The sequence below is a fragment of the Salvia hispanica genome, chromosome 3 (genome assembly GCF_023119035.1).
Source record: "Salvia hispanica cultivar TCC Black 2014 chromosome 3, UniMelb_Shisp_WGS_1.0, whole genome shotgun sequence".
NCBI classification, from domain to species: Eukaryota; Viridiplantae; Streptophyta; class Magnoliopsida; order Lamiales; family Lamiaceae; genus Salvia; species Salvia hispanica.
In genome coordinates, this window is record NC_062967.1 from 14,888,435 (window position 1) to 14,905,565 (window position 17,131).

Sequence of the window (17,131 nt, forward strand, 5' to 3'; positions counted from 1 at the left end):
TTCAGAATATCATCGCAAACTATAACAGATAAAGCACATTGCTGGCAGATTATGTACAGAGCATCAAAACAAGCATAAAAAATTAGATAATACTGAACAAAATCTACATTTATAAAACAGATTCATCAAACATTTCGAAATATAACCTAATGCTCATGTCTTCTACTCTACCTATACTGAAACACAGAATGTCATCGAAGAATGTCATCACGGAATGTCAACGGCCGAAATGAGAATATCATCATAAACAACATTGCTGGCAGATTAATTACAGATAACATTTCGAAATATAACCTAATGCTCATGTCTTCTACTCTACCTATACTGAAACACATAATGTCATCGAAAAATGTCATCACGGAATGTCAGCGGCCGAAATGAGAATATCATCATAAACAACATTTCTGGCAGATTAATTACAGAGCATCAGAACAAGCATAAAAAACAAGATATTATTGAACAAATTCTACATTTCGAAAACAGATTCATCTACCATTTCGAAATATAACCTTATGCTCATGTCTTCAACTCTACCTACTCCAAAAGACGGAATGTCATCGAAGAATGTCATGACGGAATTTCAGCTGCCGAATTGGCAGAATATCATCGCAAACTATATCAGATAAAACACATTGCTGGCAGTACAGAGCTTCAGAACAAGCATAATAAATTAGATATTATTGAACAAAATCTACATTTCGAACACAGATTCATCAACCATTTTGAAATATAACCTAATGTTCATGTTTTCAACTCTACCTACTATGTCTTCTCCGGTCAAGCACATCAACTTCTACACTAGATATTCAACAATTTTTTCACCAAAAAAACGACAGCAGCAAACTTATCACAGTGACATCAACCATTTCGAAATATAACCTACTACTCAACCTCATCCATCAACACACATAAAAACATCGAACATAATCGTCATTGGTTTCAACATTATGTTACACCTATTATTCTAATTAGTAAGAAAAAAACCTTGAGCTTCGTAATCCATTTCCATTTCAACACAAATGTGTACGTTGACCTTACGCCGGAGAAGAACGCCGGATAAGATTTGGGATATGAATTTCAACAGGAGATTGAACTTGATATCGCAATGTTGAATAATTAAGATGTGTTATTTTTTATGGCTGAATGAGTAATGTAAACTCTTTCCAAAAAATGATATTTACGTCAACTGGAGAGTGGAGATAAATTAGGGCCTCATTATTGACTAATCACGCCTAAAATCGGTTACAAACAATTCTGGAAATGATTATACCAGATTGGAGTGAAATGAGGATGTATGTAACTGAAAAAAAAAAGGATTTCCATATACACCCCCGCTGACATAAATTGTACTACCCGGTGACATTGACTTTGTAACCTCCTAACAACCGTAGATTAGTTACAATGATGGTGTATGATTAAAGTTTGTAGTTTGTATTATAAATAGGGAGTTTGTATTTGATCACACCTCCGTCAAAATCACCCAAACCCTACTAAACTCAAACTATATTTTTGGCGACGAAGGAATCGTCTGGGCATCAAAATCGACTTTAAACCCATACTTGGCAAGCACGATTTGTAGAGCGTCTTCTTCAACCATGGTGGACAAAAGATCTTCTGAAACCGCGACACATGATGGAAAAGGTTTGTAAGTTTTTTTTTTTACAATTTGACCGAAACTCAACTCAAATCTGACCCATAATTCAATTCCATTGGTTTGCTGTAACCTAGTCCATGAACGAAATATTGGGAAGAAGAAGGCACCGGTAAAACCTAAAGATCAGAAAGGTATGTCGACTACATTATCTGGGTTATTATTTGAAGGAATGAAATTTTAGTTCTTTTTTGTGCACTCTGTTTTTTGTTTGTGTGTTTTTTCATAATCTGCTTTGTTTGTGTAAATGTTAAACATTAAATTATTGATGCTTCATGTACAACATCACAAAAGAAATCTCTGCAAAAAGTGAAAAAGGGGTAGCAAATGCAAGAGATGTTACTAATTCTGGAAAAGGCCAGACAAAATAAATCATGACTTGATTTGATTGTGATTGTATCTCAACTACACAATTGTTGTTTATTGAAGAGTATTAACCTCGTCTTGATGCAGCGAATTTGGAGGCAAAAGTGGGCAAAGATAATTGATAGTAACGTTATGTCATACTAATACGATTCTGAAATCGACGAGGAGGGTGATCCAAAAGCCTACTTCAACAGTGGTCGACACTCGAGCTTCTGGATCGGCGAGGCCTGACGGAAAAGGTTAGTATGATTTCGTACAACGATTGACTTAAAATTGACAAAATTTGGCAAAATTTTCACTTCAATTGGTTGGATGTCACGTAGTGTATCAGAGAACGACGTGAAGAAGAAGATACCGCCGATTCCAAAAGCACCGAAAGGATGTTTAGAATACCACTATTTTAATGAAACGATGTTTAGAGCTTGTAATTCTCTTTTTTAAATCATGTTTATATGTCGGCTGGATGTCATTGTTACTATATATTATTTCATCTGTAAGATGAGATAAACTTCCATTACAATGACCTTGGAATGCTTTCCTCTTGTTTCTTTGTAGATGATAGCCCATGTGATGAGCATTACTCGATACATTGGGTCATAGTAAATTAATATTTGTGTCATAGCATTGTTAAGTTAATTTGTGTCATAATATACCAACATTCGAGGCATGGCATAAAACTACCGAGTACCAGAATGTCTCATACATATCAAACAAACTGAATATTAGTGTGACCGAAGAATATTCTCATGTTTTGAACATATTAAAAAACCAAATACACGATTGTTCTCATGTTTTAAACATATTAAAAAAATCAAATATTAGTACGGGAGAAGAATACACAAACAATAACCAAAAACATCATCTATGTTTTTGGGTCATACTAAACGAATATTTGAGTCATGGAAACATATGGGTAAATTGAGTCATAATAATCGAATATTCGAGACATGACATAAAACTACTGAGTACAAGAATACTGTTATAATGCCCAAAACATCATCTATTCTTTTGGGTCATACTAGATGAATATTTGGGTGATGGAAACTTAGGGGTAAATTGAGTCATAATAATCCCATATTCGAGTCATGACAAAAAACTACTGAGTACCAGAATGCATAATACAAATCTGAACGAACTGAGTAATTTCAAACAACGTGACATTGCAAATAAAATGGACTAAAAAAAAACTTAAAACTGTCGTTACTTCAAAAACAAAATAGTACATGGTATCAAACTTCATAATTTCTTCAATTAGTTTCTTCTTTTGGGCTGTAGACGTTATTAAGCCGTCGACGAAATTCTGTTGTCTTGCTTCACGAACTATAGATGTCACCTCATGAATTTGATCAATATCAACACATACAGCCTGGTACAAACCCAAAATCTCTCCCAACAAAATTGTTTGTGCCTTCTTCTTCTCAGCAACATAAACATGCGTTGCTACATCTTGGCATTGAACAACATGAACAACCTTAACTAGAGGAGATTTCAAACTCAATGGCGTTGTCCAATGTTGGGAAGCTATGACCAACAAATGGTTTAAGCTCTACAGGGCATTATGGTGTATTTAAATCTGTAATAATTCATAATTAGAACACTCCTAAAAACTAACGATAAAGTAAAGACAAGTTTCCATCTACTGGATTTAGAATGATAATAGGTCATAATAAAGACAAATCGCGGCATACAACACGTACAAACTATCTTCCATGAAAATCGGTCATACTAAAAACAAATCGAAGCATAGCAGAAAAATCGATCAGATAATATAGGTGAAAAGATTCATAAAACAGAAGACAGTGACAGTCAACAATACAAAAATATGAATCAGAGCATAACAAACAAATGAAAATAAAAAACATAACCATAACATGTATTCTTAAGAACGGAGTATGATTGATTATCTACATGCGAAGTAGAATGTGTATCGGATGCCATATTAGTAGGTTACGATTATGACCGCCGGCTGAAATGAAAAATCATATGAGAAACGATGGTATGGAGTATTAACTTCCAGTATATATGGGATCTGCCAACGACGATGGTATAGAATTGAAAATGGAACAGATTGATCTAGAACACGACACAACGACGAAATCTGGACACTAATTGCACAAGAATAATAAATCTTCTTGGAGTTAAGATTAATGGAAGATGAATGGAAGATCGTCTGATGAATATGGAAGATATGAAAGAGTAGAAGTTATGGAATGATAATTCATCACTCACGCATGTGAGAGGCAAAATTATAGGAATTGCATAACAGACGTTTAGATGATATGACATAAATAACCTTAGAGGATTATTAGACATTAGAATAATAATATTTAAGACATTAATATAGCCATTGGATCGTATAATCTTAAGATGATCTGAACTAATCCTAAGGACCAGATTAGGCCTTGATTTCTTTATTTAAACTAATTCTTGTTTTGATCAAAATCATAATATAATATATATATATATATATATATATATAGGGATGTACTAAGATGACAACCCTCTTTATTGTAACACCATACCACCATTTTAGGCCATTGGATCTGAAAATCGTGTGCTTGTCATGCTGCCACGTGTAAAAACACGGATGGGTAAAATAGGAAATTTCTAATTTTACGTTACCAGATTGCAGTGCTTGTTCATTGAATATTGCAGTTTTACCACAACAATATTGCAGTTTACCACGATCGCAATATCTAATGCAGTAGACTGCAATATCTAATACTGTAGGCTCGCAAACTCGTGTTTTTTCACGAAACTTAATCCTAGCCGTCCATAGATGAGATCTAACGGACTATATTGGTGGTATGGTGTTATCCTATCTATGGTGGCACCATAGTGCACCCCTATATATACATATATATATATATATATATATATATATATATATATATATATATATATATATATATATATATATATATATATATATATATTACTCCATCCTCCATCCGTCCATAAAAATAGACCATTTAGTCTTAACATGTGTTTTAATGTGTAATTGATAAAATAAGAGAGAATGAGAAGAAAGTACTGGAGTTGAAAATTGAAATTATGTAATGGATGATGTGGCCCATAAATAATAAAGTACTCTTCTATTTTTATATAGAAATAGATTCTTTGAAGAAGAACTCCAGAAGACAAGACATACTGCGTAGAAAGGTGAAAATAGATTCGTATTCACATACATGAGAATTATATAAGAAAAAAAATATCCAAAAAAGGATGTCATACATGGATATGGATGTATTTGTATGGGAAGTGAAGGAGCAAGTAGTATATATAAACATATGACCCCCTTCATAAATAAAAATTGTCATCATTTCATTATTACTCCTACCATGCCAATGTTAATAATTCTCCAGCCCAATTTCATGAAATTGTGTCCAAGAAACAAACTCCATTCCCCCTACTAATATTACTCCCCATCCAAATCTATTTCCTAAGTTGGATTTTGTTCTCTCCACAGCCCCTCGAGCCGTGGACAAGATGTGACAGCGGCCTCGTCTACGTATGTGACCTTCCGCCCGCCTTCAACAGTGAGCTCCTCCTCAACTGCCACGATTTAGGCCCATGGAAGAACTCACATCCATAACTATGTCGTGGTACTGGATCGACATTTTCACGGGCAATGTCATGTACCATGCAAGAATGTTGAAGCACAAATGCAGGACCATGGAGCCCGGATCCGCTACGGCCTTCTTGAAAATAGGTCCAACATGAGAATCAAGCCTTTCTTGAAAAATCAAACCACGCGTTAATATACACAACAATACCACATGGGAATAAGAATTGATGTGTTCGGTGCTATGGAGATTGAAGTGTGTTGTAATTATAGTTTGATTAAATTATATTTAAAGTTACTTATATTATACTATAATTTTAAATCATTTGATGTATTTTTAATTTAACCACGTTTTAGTATGAACATTTAATTGATTTGTTTTTTGAAGTTCTATATGTAGTGTGTCTGTGTGTCCCGTGTGTATATTACTCCCTCCGTCCCGGATAATTCGTCTCAGTTTTTCATTTCGGTCCGTCCCACATAATTTTACCATTTTTGGTAGTGTACCCCATATTCCACTAACTCATTCATACTCACATTTTATTATAAAACTAATATATAAAGGTAGGACCCACATTCCACTAATTTTTTCAACCCACTTTTCATTACAATTCTTACAACCCGTGTCCGGTCAAAATGACTCGAATTATCCGGGACGGAGGGAGTATATGTATGCTCTGAGGTGTGGGTATGTGTGTAACAGTGTAAGTGTTTTATTGTTACGTGTGCAAGTGTAATATGTATGCAGTGTGCGTAGTGTTTATGGAGAGATATTAAATTATTACTATGTGAACTTTTAAATATTTATTTTTACTATAAAATTGTATTCAACATCTTCTTAAACTGTAGTTTCACTTATTGAGAAAAACAAATGACTATATTTTTTGTTTTCATTTAATAATTAAGGTCATGTCTTATAAATTAGAAGCATCTTAAGTAAAATAATGTCTAAAGCCAGTTCTTTATTCTTATATTTTTGGTAGTTCATTTATGAACCATGATCCTCAAGGTTATTTATAATTTATTAAGTTCACCACAAACGGAGGAGTATGAGAAGACAATCAAAATCAGGTTCCCTGCTTGCTCTGCCGCTGCAAACACATTAATAGGAGCATTGCAATCTGGATGTTCAAGCTATGATAATCACTCCTTCTCTTAACCTATAAACTCACCAATTAATTCACATGTTCAGAGCTTCGAGCAACTAGCCCGGCAGTAGGTTCTTCTACAGCTGCACAAGGTTTTCTACGACTATCCTGAGGTAATGTATAGACCTCACAATCTGCGGAGGATTTGACAAAGAGTTTATATGCTATATTAGTGGAAACACTATGTAATTGGTGATCGTGAATGCCAGCCCTGATTTCGAGTTGCTTTGGAACATCGTCAAGTGTTTCCTCAACCCTCGTACAGTGTCCAAGATTCAGATATGTCGCCAACTGCTTGGCTAAATTCTATAAATGGTGTATTCTGCAAAAATCGTTCCACCAATAGGTAGGTTTTTTTTTTTATTTCTGTAAATGGGTGTTGCGCATTCTTAGAATGCGCAACTAAGCTAAATCGGCGGTCAACCAGAAAAGTCAGAATTAAAACGAAATACGCATTCTTAGAATGCATTTCTAACTTGAATTAAATTGGGCAAACCAGAACAGAACGCAACGCACAACAGACACCGCCTTCTTCGATTCTGCTGTTTCTTCGCCGCCGCCGCCGCTCCTCCCGTCGACCTGCCGCCGCCGCCGCCGCTCCCGTCGACCGCCGCCGCCGCTCTCCCCCCCCCGGTATGTACCTCTGCCTCTATCCTTGTTTCCCCTTTGCTTAGGGTTTGTGCAATCTTTTGTAATTGGTTTTTTTTTGGAAGAATTGAAACAAGAATGTGTGCATTGTGAGATTAAGTTTGTAATTGTCTTTATTGTGCATTGTTAGTTGATGATGAAGCTTCGTTTTTAGTATATTTGAATTGATTCTTTAATTGAGATTTGAATAGCAAATAGAACAAGCTAGTTCACTTCATACATGAAATTAATGGTGGAATTGGAAAGAGTAAAAAAAACAATCCTTGGGTTTCATTGTTTGAGTTAGGAGGAAAAATTCCATGGATTAAAATTGTATGTATTAAAATTTTGTGTTGGTTTTTTAAGCTAAACAAATATGTTATTGAGTAGTGAGTAGTATGTATTTGTGCATGTTCAATTTTTTTAGCAATGACATCATCATCAACTGGACCGTCCCCTTTGTATTGTGGTCCCGAAGACCCGAACGTACTTTACTTGCATCCGCATCATATAACTGAAAGTATAATCTTTGGGAATGATACCGACACCTTTCAACCACGCAAATTGGATAATAACATTTTTCAAGCTCCAATGCATGACCGAGTGTTGGGGCATATAGAGCGGATGGGTTTTGGTGGCGTGTACCGTTGTGGAAAGCCAAAAATGTTGGACGCTTCACTTATTGGGGCATTAATTAAGAGGTGGCGTCCCGAGACACACACGTTTCACCTTCCAATTGGTGAAGCTACAGTGATCCTTCAAGATGTCGAGATGCTTTGGGGTTTAAGGGTTGATGGTGAACCAGTTATCCTTACACAAGTGAACCACACGAGATAGTACTGGGTGGATACGTGTTTGTCGCTTTTAGGTATAGAACCTAGTCAAGCTGAATTGAACTTGGGGGGATTTAATGCCACTACACTGAAGGATGTTGTTAGACACCGTCTTGACGACGATCTACCCGAGTATTATTACATGCAGCATGCACGTATATTTGTGCTACTCCTACTAGGTTGTTTGATCCTCCCAGACACTTCGGGGAGAAAAATTCCCTTCCACCACATTCTATTACTAGATGACGAGAATCAGTGTTCACAACTTAGTTGGGGTGCAGCAGCGCTTGCCACTTTATATCACTACCTTTGTGAAGCTTCGTGTCAAAAGCAGAAAAATATCGGTGGCCCATTGGCCCTTCTACAGATGTGGGCTTGGGAGAGGATACCCAATATTCGACCCGAAAATAAGATATTCGGTAGAGTACGAAAATAAGATAACCCTGGATGCTCATACTCCTGCTCACTTGGCGGGACTACTGGGACGTACCTACGAGGCACATTCAATGTCTCATTGTCGGATGCATCTTCGTTTGCTTCTGATTCTTCACTCAATTCAGGTGGGGTTGTTGATTTTTCTGACACAAGGTCTTCAGATTCAGAATCGTCACTAACTTCATTATGGGGAGATAGTCCCCCATCCCCAAAACGAGACCCACCCTCCCCAAAGCCAGGCTCATCATCCCCAAAACCATGCCCATCATCCCCAACATTAGCCGGATCGTGACTAACGTCATTATGTCTAGATGGCCCATCATCATATTGTACTCTATCTTGAACTTGTCGTTGTCCCCTTCTAGATTGATAGACAACGACCGGATGTGGAGTACGTTGTTGTGCTAAATTAGCTTGGTAGTCAACAAATAACTCAATTTGACCTGATTGAATAGTTGTTGCAAACATATCCCTCATATATGCATCGCAAAGTCGAACGCCCACAAAGTGATATCCATTACCCACTTGAATTGCACGTTTCCATGTCAAACTAATCATATACCCACTCACATTGATTCCAATGCAATCACATATTCTGCTAACCAACTCGAACAAACTCATCTAAGACAAGATATGCATTTGCCACGGGTGGCTCATAAGACAAACCAATTCCTCCAATTTGTACTATTCTTCCATCCCAATATAAAAGGACACAAATAGATTCTGTGTCCATAATCCTGAAATACATACACAACTTTATCTCAAAATTTAAATAATTAAAAATAAACTATATACCAAATCTTACAAATTAACAATTCAAAAGACACTACTTACCAAATCTTAGTATTTAATAACACACATTGAACATACAATTTATACCAACAATGCGTATTTTTTTTTTTTAGCCACAAACCCTAGAATCACAATTTTCACCATAAACTATGGATATAATGCTAAATTAAGAAGAAAGCACGTAACTTACCTTGAGGGAGAAACAATTAGATGAATTTGGGTGATTTATGCAAGAATCGGACGAAAATGTGGCATTCTTGGAAGGGATTCGCGGGCAAGGAGGCTGGAGTTCGCGCAGAGGGCAGAATGCTTCTGCCCGATTCTGTTCTGGTTTGCCCAATTTAATTCAAGTTAGAAACGCATTCTAAGAATGCGTAATTAGAATACGCATTCTAAGAATGCGTATTTCGTTTTAATTCTGACTTTTCTGGTTGACCGCCGATTTAGCTTAGTTGCGCATTCTTAGAATGCGCAACACCCATTTACAGAAATAAAAAAAAAACCTACCTATTGGTGGAACGATTTTTGCAGAATACACCATTTATAGAATTTAGCCCCAACTGCTGCATCAGCCGCTTGGACCCCTCTCTAGCTTATAAGTGAAAATGGCATTTTTGTCGTGCTTGGTTTATCAAAGGTAAATGTAGCTGTCTACCTATGCGTGCTTGTGTTGTACTTGCACTAGCCCCGTTTTGATGATTTTGTTGTGCATATTTGGAGCTTGTTCCAGCTAGCTGACCTATTTCATTGGGGGTAGCTGTTGCTGTAGGAGTGAAGGAGGGAGATTCAACTCAGAGAGAGCCCCTTGGACAAAAACATCTTTGGCTTAAATTGGAGAATGATTTATAAGGTATGGTTGGCTGGATTATGGCTTTGATGCTATATAAATTGGAAATATAGATACCAATATAATAATATCCATTGAATCCAAGAAGTCATTTGTTGATCCTCAAAAGTACATTAACCTTAGGATAAACACATTTAGAATTTACATTATACTCATTTTGATGTGGCTGTGATGATGTCCTTATATAAGCCATACCTCTTTCAACTTGATTCTCTGGTTTTTGGCTTTTTTTTTTTTTTTTTTACTAATTAAAGCTTATTCCCTATACATAATGATACCCACGACCAAAAGATTAAGAATTTTTTTTGTCAAACTTCATTTTTATATGGTGTGCACCTAACTGCTAATCCAATTAAGAAATAAGAATAGCTCTATAAACAGATCATTTACAATACCTCAATCATCCATACCAATGTTAGAAAATCTCCATCTCAAGTTCTGTTCAAGAAACAAATGCAATTCCCTCCTACTAATATCACTCCTCATCCAAATATATTACCTAAGTTCCATTCTCTACTCTCGACAATCCCTCGAGCCGTCAAGATGCGACGCTGGCCTCATCTACGTCTACGACCTCCCTCCCGCCTTCAACAACGACCTGCTCCTCAACTGCCACGATATAGGCCCATGGAAGACCTCGCGCTGCAACCACCATCCACACCGTGCCGGAAAGCCTCGCTCCGTCGTGGTATTGGACTGATATGTTCTCCGGGGACGTCATGTTCCACGCAAGAATCTTGAAGCACAACTGCAGGACCACGGAGCCTGAATCCGCTACAGCGTTCTACATACCGTTCTACGCTGGCCTCGCAGTGGGCAAGACTTTTTTCCCTAGTGACACTGCTAGAAATCGTGATCGCCAATGCGAGGATATGCTGACGTGGCTCCGTGATCAGCCTCCAACGGCTCGGATCACTTCATCCACCTTGGGAGGACGACGTGGGACTTCCGACGGTGGAGAGACGACCATTGGGGGTCCAGCTTCCTCTACATGCCGGCGATGAAACAGATCATGCGGCTGACGATAGAGAGGGAGGCGCGGGACCATCAAGACATCGGTGTTCCTTACCCCAAGTCAAAATTGGAGGTTGCCCAATGGCTAGATTTCGTGACATATCGTAATAGGACGAGTTTGTTCACATTTGTGGGAGCCAAGCGCGATACCAAGGGCGATTTCAGATCCTTATTGTTGAGCTATTGCTACAACGAGACGGGATCGTGGACTGCTCGGGATCCCGGTGCTACGACGGGACGCCCGAGATCCAAGAGGCGTTCTTGAACTCGGAGTTTTGTCTGCAGCCTAAGGGGGATTCGTACACTAGAAAATCAACATTCGATTGGATGCTGGCCGGTTCAATTCCGGTTTTCTTTCAGAGGGAAAGTATTGAGCATCAATATGACTGGTTCTTGGGTGACGAACCGGACCGGTTTTCGGTGTTTATAGATGAGAAGGATGTTAGGAATGGTGTGTTGATTAGGAAAGTGTTGGAAGGGTATAGTAGCGAAGAAGTGAGAAGGATGAGATAGAAGGTTATTAGTTTGATACCAAATTTTATTTATGGTGATGGGAATGGGATTGGTAAAGATGCCTTTGATATTTCTATTGATGGAGTGCTTAACAGAGTCAAAAGAGGTCCAGCCTGAGTCTGAAGCATTTCATGAATAAGTATAAGGATTAATTTTATAAATGGCTCCTTAGGGGAGGATCAATTGCTAACTCATCATTTAATTGGTAACTTCAACTAATTTAAGGTCATATGATTTTAGAAAACGTGTGGTCTATAATTTGCTACGTGTAATTTTTCATTTTTATTAATAAAATAAAAAAAGATAATTTTTTTTAGGTTTTGGATGAAAATGTCAATATAGTGTTTTGAAAATATCAACACAATGCTTTGAAAATATCAACACAATACTTTGACAATGCTAACCCATTGCTTATATTGACATTCTACATGTATTATATTGACATATTTTATATAGTATGTTGACATTTCTGCTTGCACGAAAAAATTAAAAATTTTTGAATTTTTTTTCAAATGTTGACGTCGGAACATATGCATGTAGGACATCGTTGCAATCCTTATGAAATTATCTTTAATTTGATATATGTTATATGAATTTAAAGTTTTGAGATTTCTTTTAAAAGTTAGTTATAACTAAACATGTAGTTAATTAACATTAATACTCCTATTGATATTTTTTGGAATTAATCATATGGCCTTATTGACGTTTTTCGTTGATCGTATTGACATTTAGAGATTAATGATCTAAGCCCTTAATTTAAATATCTAATAGCTATTATTTAGTTGTTGTTAGCAATTAAGTTATGAGTTAGTAATATAACACTCCCCTGGTTTCTTATCTAGAGTATTTGTGTTAAATTAAGTAGTACTAAAATTTTATTTGTTTCAAAATAAGTATCTAATTTATTTTGTTTTAACTGTTTAGTTGTTTTATTCCACAATAATTCATTTATGGAATTAACCTTATCTTATACTCCCATAGTAACAAGTAAAATATCACTTATTTATCGTTTTCGTATTTGGAAATAAAATAATATTATTAAATATTAACCAAAATCAGTTTCATACTTTATTACTCCAGTATATTTTAGTTAATAGAGTGGAATTTGCCGTTCACATGTGTACTTATACAAGGGAAATTGTTGAAAATAATTACTCCATAAAAAAAAATGGTTTCGTCTTGCAACTTTCGATATCAATTGAAAATTTATGAAATTTGAATTTGTTCGTAATTATTCTAAGACTGAATTTTTGGTGAAACGGAGTATAATATGATAACCGGAAAATCATATATGGATACAATTCTTGATTTAATTTAATTAATTTTAATCTATATAGGATATAGCAATTAAAGTGTCACCTACTATGTTCTTTATGAATAAACTATTTACATATAATTCTTTTTTCCATGTAAATTTTGTCCATTAGAGCATCCACAATAGCAATAGGCCAGCCACAAACTCCTCCTGCCACATTATTAGCACTAAAATTTCTCCTGCCACATCATCAGGACAAACAACTGGACAAGCAATAAGCTAGCCACATCATCAGAACTATAAAAAAAACAACTAAATTTGCGGAATTAAACACAAAATACAGAATTAAATTTACGACACATATACGGAAAAATTCGTTAATATTATTTAAATAAAAAAAAAGTATATTAACTAAAATTAAAAAAAGTTTACATAATAAAAAAAATCAAGTCTTCCACACACGAGTCCCCGCCCCACTCTACTCCTCGTCGTTGTCGCTGCCACCCGGGACCCCGGCATCTGAGCCCGCGTCTGATCCTCCCAACTGTGCCGCGGCGGTATCCAAATCGACCCGCATACTCTCGAGCATTGAGTGAAGAAACCTCTTCTCCACGAGGTCAGTTGCCTCCCTCCATTCAGCTAAGATCTTGTGCATCTGTTTACGCGTTTGTTGACGCGCGTAAAAGGCGAGCTCGGCTGTCAACTTGCCAGCAGGGGGGATGCCGATTGGACCTCCTGGGACCCCTGGGCGACTCCCCTCGCTGCCCGTTGCGCCCTCCTCTGACCAATCGGGCGAGTGCGGCGAGCGAAGGATGGTGGGGAAAGGAACTCCTGAACATCCTCGGGGAGGTCGTGGGAACCTCCGCTGCTGTCGCTGTAATCACCGGCATAGTTCAGCCGCTGCTTCTTCGGCCATCCAGCATCGACACCCGCCCGAAACTTCTCGGAATCCATCAGCACCAGATAGCAGTTCCAGTAGGTGAATTCCTTATACAGCCCCGACACGGGGAAGGCTTTCTCCGCTATCCTCCTGCAATCCTCGTCAGTCTGGCCACTGGTCTTCATGCGGAGGGCGTTGGTGTACAAGCCCGCAAATCGGGAGACCGCAGCCCTGATTCGCTCCCACCCCTTCCGGCACTCCTCCCCGGTGTATGCCTTCCCATGCGGGCAATTCCTCTTGTAGGCTGCTGCAATTTTAGCCCACATGTTGACGATCCTCTGATTGTTCGAATTGAGGGGATCATCGCAAACAGAGATCCAAGCCTTTGACAGCGCGACGTTCTCATTATCCGTCCACTTCCTCCGTACACTGTCGTCATCAGCCGGCTGCGACGACTCGCCTACTACCTTTTTGCCCTTCTTCTTCTTCGGTGCGCCCCGACCCTGCCCCCGCCCCTGACCGACTCCCACTATATCCTTGGGAGTGACATCGTATCGATCGACTTGTTCCAACAACTCCTCTAAGGAGAAAGTCTCATCTCCAGTGAATTGAGTCTCCACTGGGGTCGATGCGTGGGAAGATGCAGTCAAAAAATCAAGAGTGGGGCGATAGACATTGTACCCCCCACCCCCCCGTCGTCCCCTGCATCACGGGCTGCACCCCCCGCCCACCACCCCGGCATCATCTGCATCCCGGCTCCCCAACCGGGCATCATCTGCATACCGGGTTGCATGCCCGGTATCCTTTGTGGCATCATCTGCTGCCAAGGGTACATGCTGTAGTACCCGCCGCCCATCGGCCCCCATCCCGCTCCCGCGGGTACCGTGGGGGTTTGAGTCCCGCTCGTCGCTGGAGTAGACTTGTTGTTGTTATCCATTCTGCGTTGTTGCTCTTGTACAGAAATTAAGAGAGAGAGAAAACTCGTTAAAACAGGTGGTGTGAATGAAAATAACGTGAAAATCGCGTATATATAGTGTTTCGAAAATTTAATTAAAAAAAAAAAGCGTTGGCCGATCGCCAGCCTACAACGGCGGCGAGCGGATCGGCGAGCGCAGCGCTCGCCGAAATTCTCGTCGATTCCACGCTCGCCGATTGCAATGGTTCGGCGAGCGAACCGGCCTGCGCCGAGAATTGGCTAGCCGGTCGCTCGCCGACCACAGTGGATGCTCTTAAGTTTTTGCGTACTAACTTCATTAATTCTATTTCTTTCAATGGAATAGAACACCAAACATTAATAAAATAAATTTAATTCCAAAAAATTGGATTAGTGTACTCCTGATTTATTAAAAAGCAACCCACGTCTTTAAAAGTTAAAAGCAAAAGCATGTAAAATAACAAAACATAATTAAACCCTAAGATAAAACCTGATTTAATGGTTCGCGCCAAACATAAGATATGAAAGGTAAAAGACAGAAGAATTATTTGATACACATTTAAAATGTCAAATCGACTGGCTTAATTCAATTTAAAATATAATTAATGATAACGTGATGAGATTATAAAGAGAAGAACGATGGTAAGAATAAATACGATGACGTTTCGTCAGTATAGTATCCTTCACAGATAATGATAATTGAAATTTAAATTATGGATTCCAGTTCCGTGGGCAAAAATGATGAAGACGACCAGACAGGTTCCAGTCGAAAATTGTTAGAGCATCTCCAATGGTCGGCGAGCGACCGGCTAGTCGATTCCCGGCGCTGGCCGGTCCGCTCGCCGAACCATTGTAAGCGGCAAGCGTGGAATCGGCTAGAGAATCGGTGAGCGCTCGCCGATCCGCTCGCCGCCATTGTAGGCTGGCGATCGGCCAACGCATTTTTTATTTATTTTTATTTAATATCCGAAACACTATATATACGCGATTTGAACATCATTTTCATTTACACCGCTTGTTTTAACGAGCTTTCTAATCTTAATTTCTGTACAATAGCAATAACGCGAAATGGAGAACAACAACGACTCTCCTCCAGTGACGAGCGAGTCTCAAACTCCTACGGTACCCGTGGGAGGTGGATGGTGACCGATGGGTGGGTACTACAATATGTACCAATGGCAGCAGATGATGGCCGCGATGACAGCCGGGGGTAGTGGGATGCTGGGCGGGCAGGGGATGCCGGGGTGGGGGCCAGGATGGCAGGGGATGCAGCCCGGGATTCAGGGAATGCTGGGGGTGCAGCCGGTGGTGCAGGCGGAGGGGGGGGACAATGTCTATCACCCCAGTCTTGACTTTTTGACTGCGCCTTCCCACACATCCACCCCAGTGGAGACTCAATTCACTGGAGATGACACTTTCTCCATAGAGAAGTTGGTACCGGGCGTTCGATACGAAGACACTCCCATTGATACAGAGGGAGTAGGTCAGGGGCGGGGTCGGGGCGCACCGAAGAAGAAGGGCAAGGGAAAAAAGGTGGTAGGCGAGTCGTCGCAGCCGGCTAATGACGACAGTGTAAGGAGGAAGTGGACGGATGATGAGAACGTCGCGTTGTCCAAGGCTTGGGTGTTTGTTTGTGATGATCCCCTCGTTTCGAACAATCAGAGGATCGTCAACATGTGGGCTAAAATTGCAGCAGCCTACAAGAGGAATTGCCCGCATCGAAGGCATACAACGGGGAGGAGTGCTCGGAAGGGGTGGGAACGAATCAGGGATGCGGTCTCCCGATTTGCGGGCTTGTACACCAACGCCCTCCGCATAAAGACCAGTGGACGAGAGGACTGCAGAAGGATAGCGGAGAGAGCATTCCCCGTGCCGGGGCTGTATAAGGAATTCACCTACTAGAACTGCTATCTGGTGCTGATGGATTCCGAGAAGTTCCGGCTGGGTGTCAATGCTGGCTGGCCGAAGAAGCAGCGGCTGAACCTCGCCGGTGACCACAGCAGCAGCAGTGGCTCCCACGAGCTCCCCGACGATGTTCAGGAGTTCCCTACTCCACCATCGTTCACTCGCCGCACTCGCCTGGTTGGTCAGATGAGGGAGCAACGGGCAGCCAGGGGAGGCGCCCGGGAGTCCGAGGAGGTCCAGTCGGCATCCCCCCCCAGTGGCCAGTCGCCAGCCGAGATTGCCCTCATCGGGCGTCAATTGCAGCAGGAGAGAATGCATAAACTCATAGGTGAATGGAGGGCGACAACTGACCTCGTGGAGAAGAGG

At 39.7% G+C, this 17,131-nt stretch overlaps 1 long non-coding RNA gene and 1 pseudogene across 1 annotated transcript; both read left to right on the forward strand.

The window, feature by feature from the left end:
- Positions 1-1,532: 1,532 nt before the first annotated feature.
- On the forward strand, positions 1,533-2,425 carry LOC125211833. Its single transcript, XR_007174572.1, has 4 exons — positions 1,533-1,641; positions 1,729-1,785; positions 2,105-2,256; positions 2,341-2,425. It is a non-coding gene; the product is annotated as an uncharacterized LOC125211833 (long non-coding RNA).
- Positions 2,426-10,676: 8,251 nt separating this feature from the next.
- On the forward strand, positions 10,677-11,942 carry LOC125209364 (annotated as a pseudogene).
- The last annotated feature ends 5,189 nt before the right edge of the window (positions 11,943-17,131 follow it).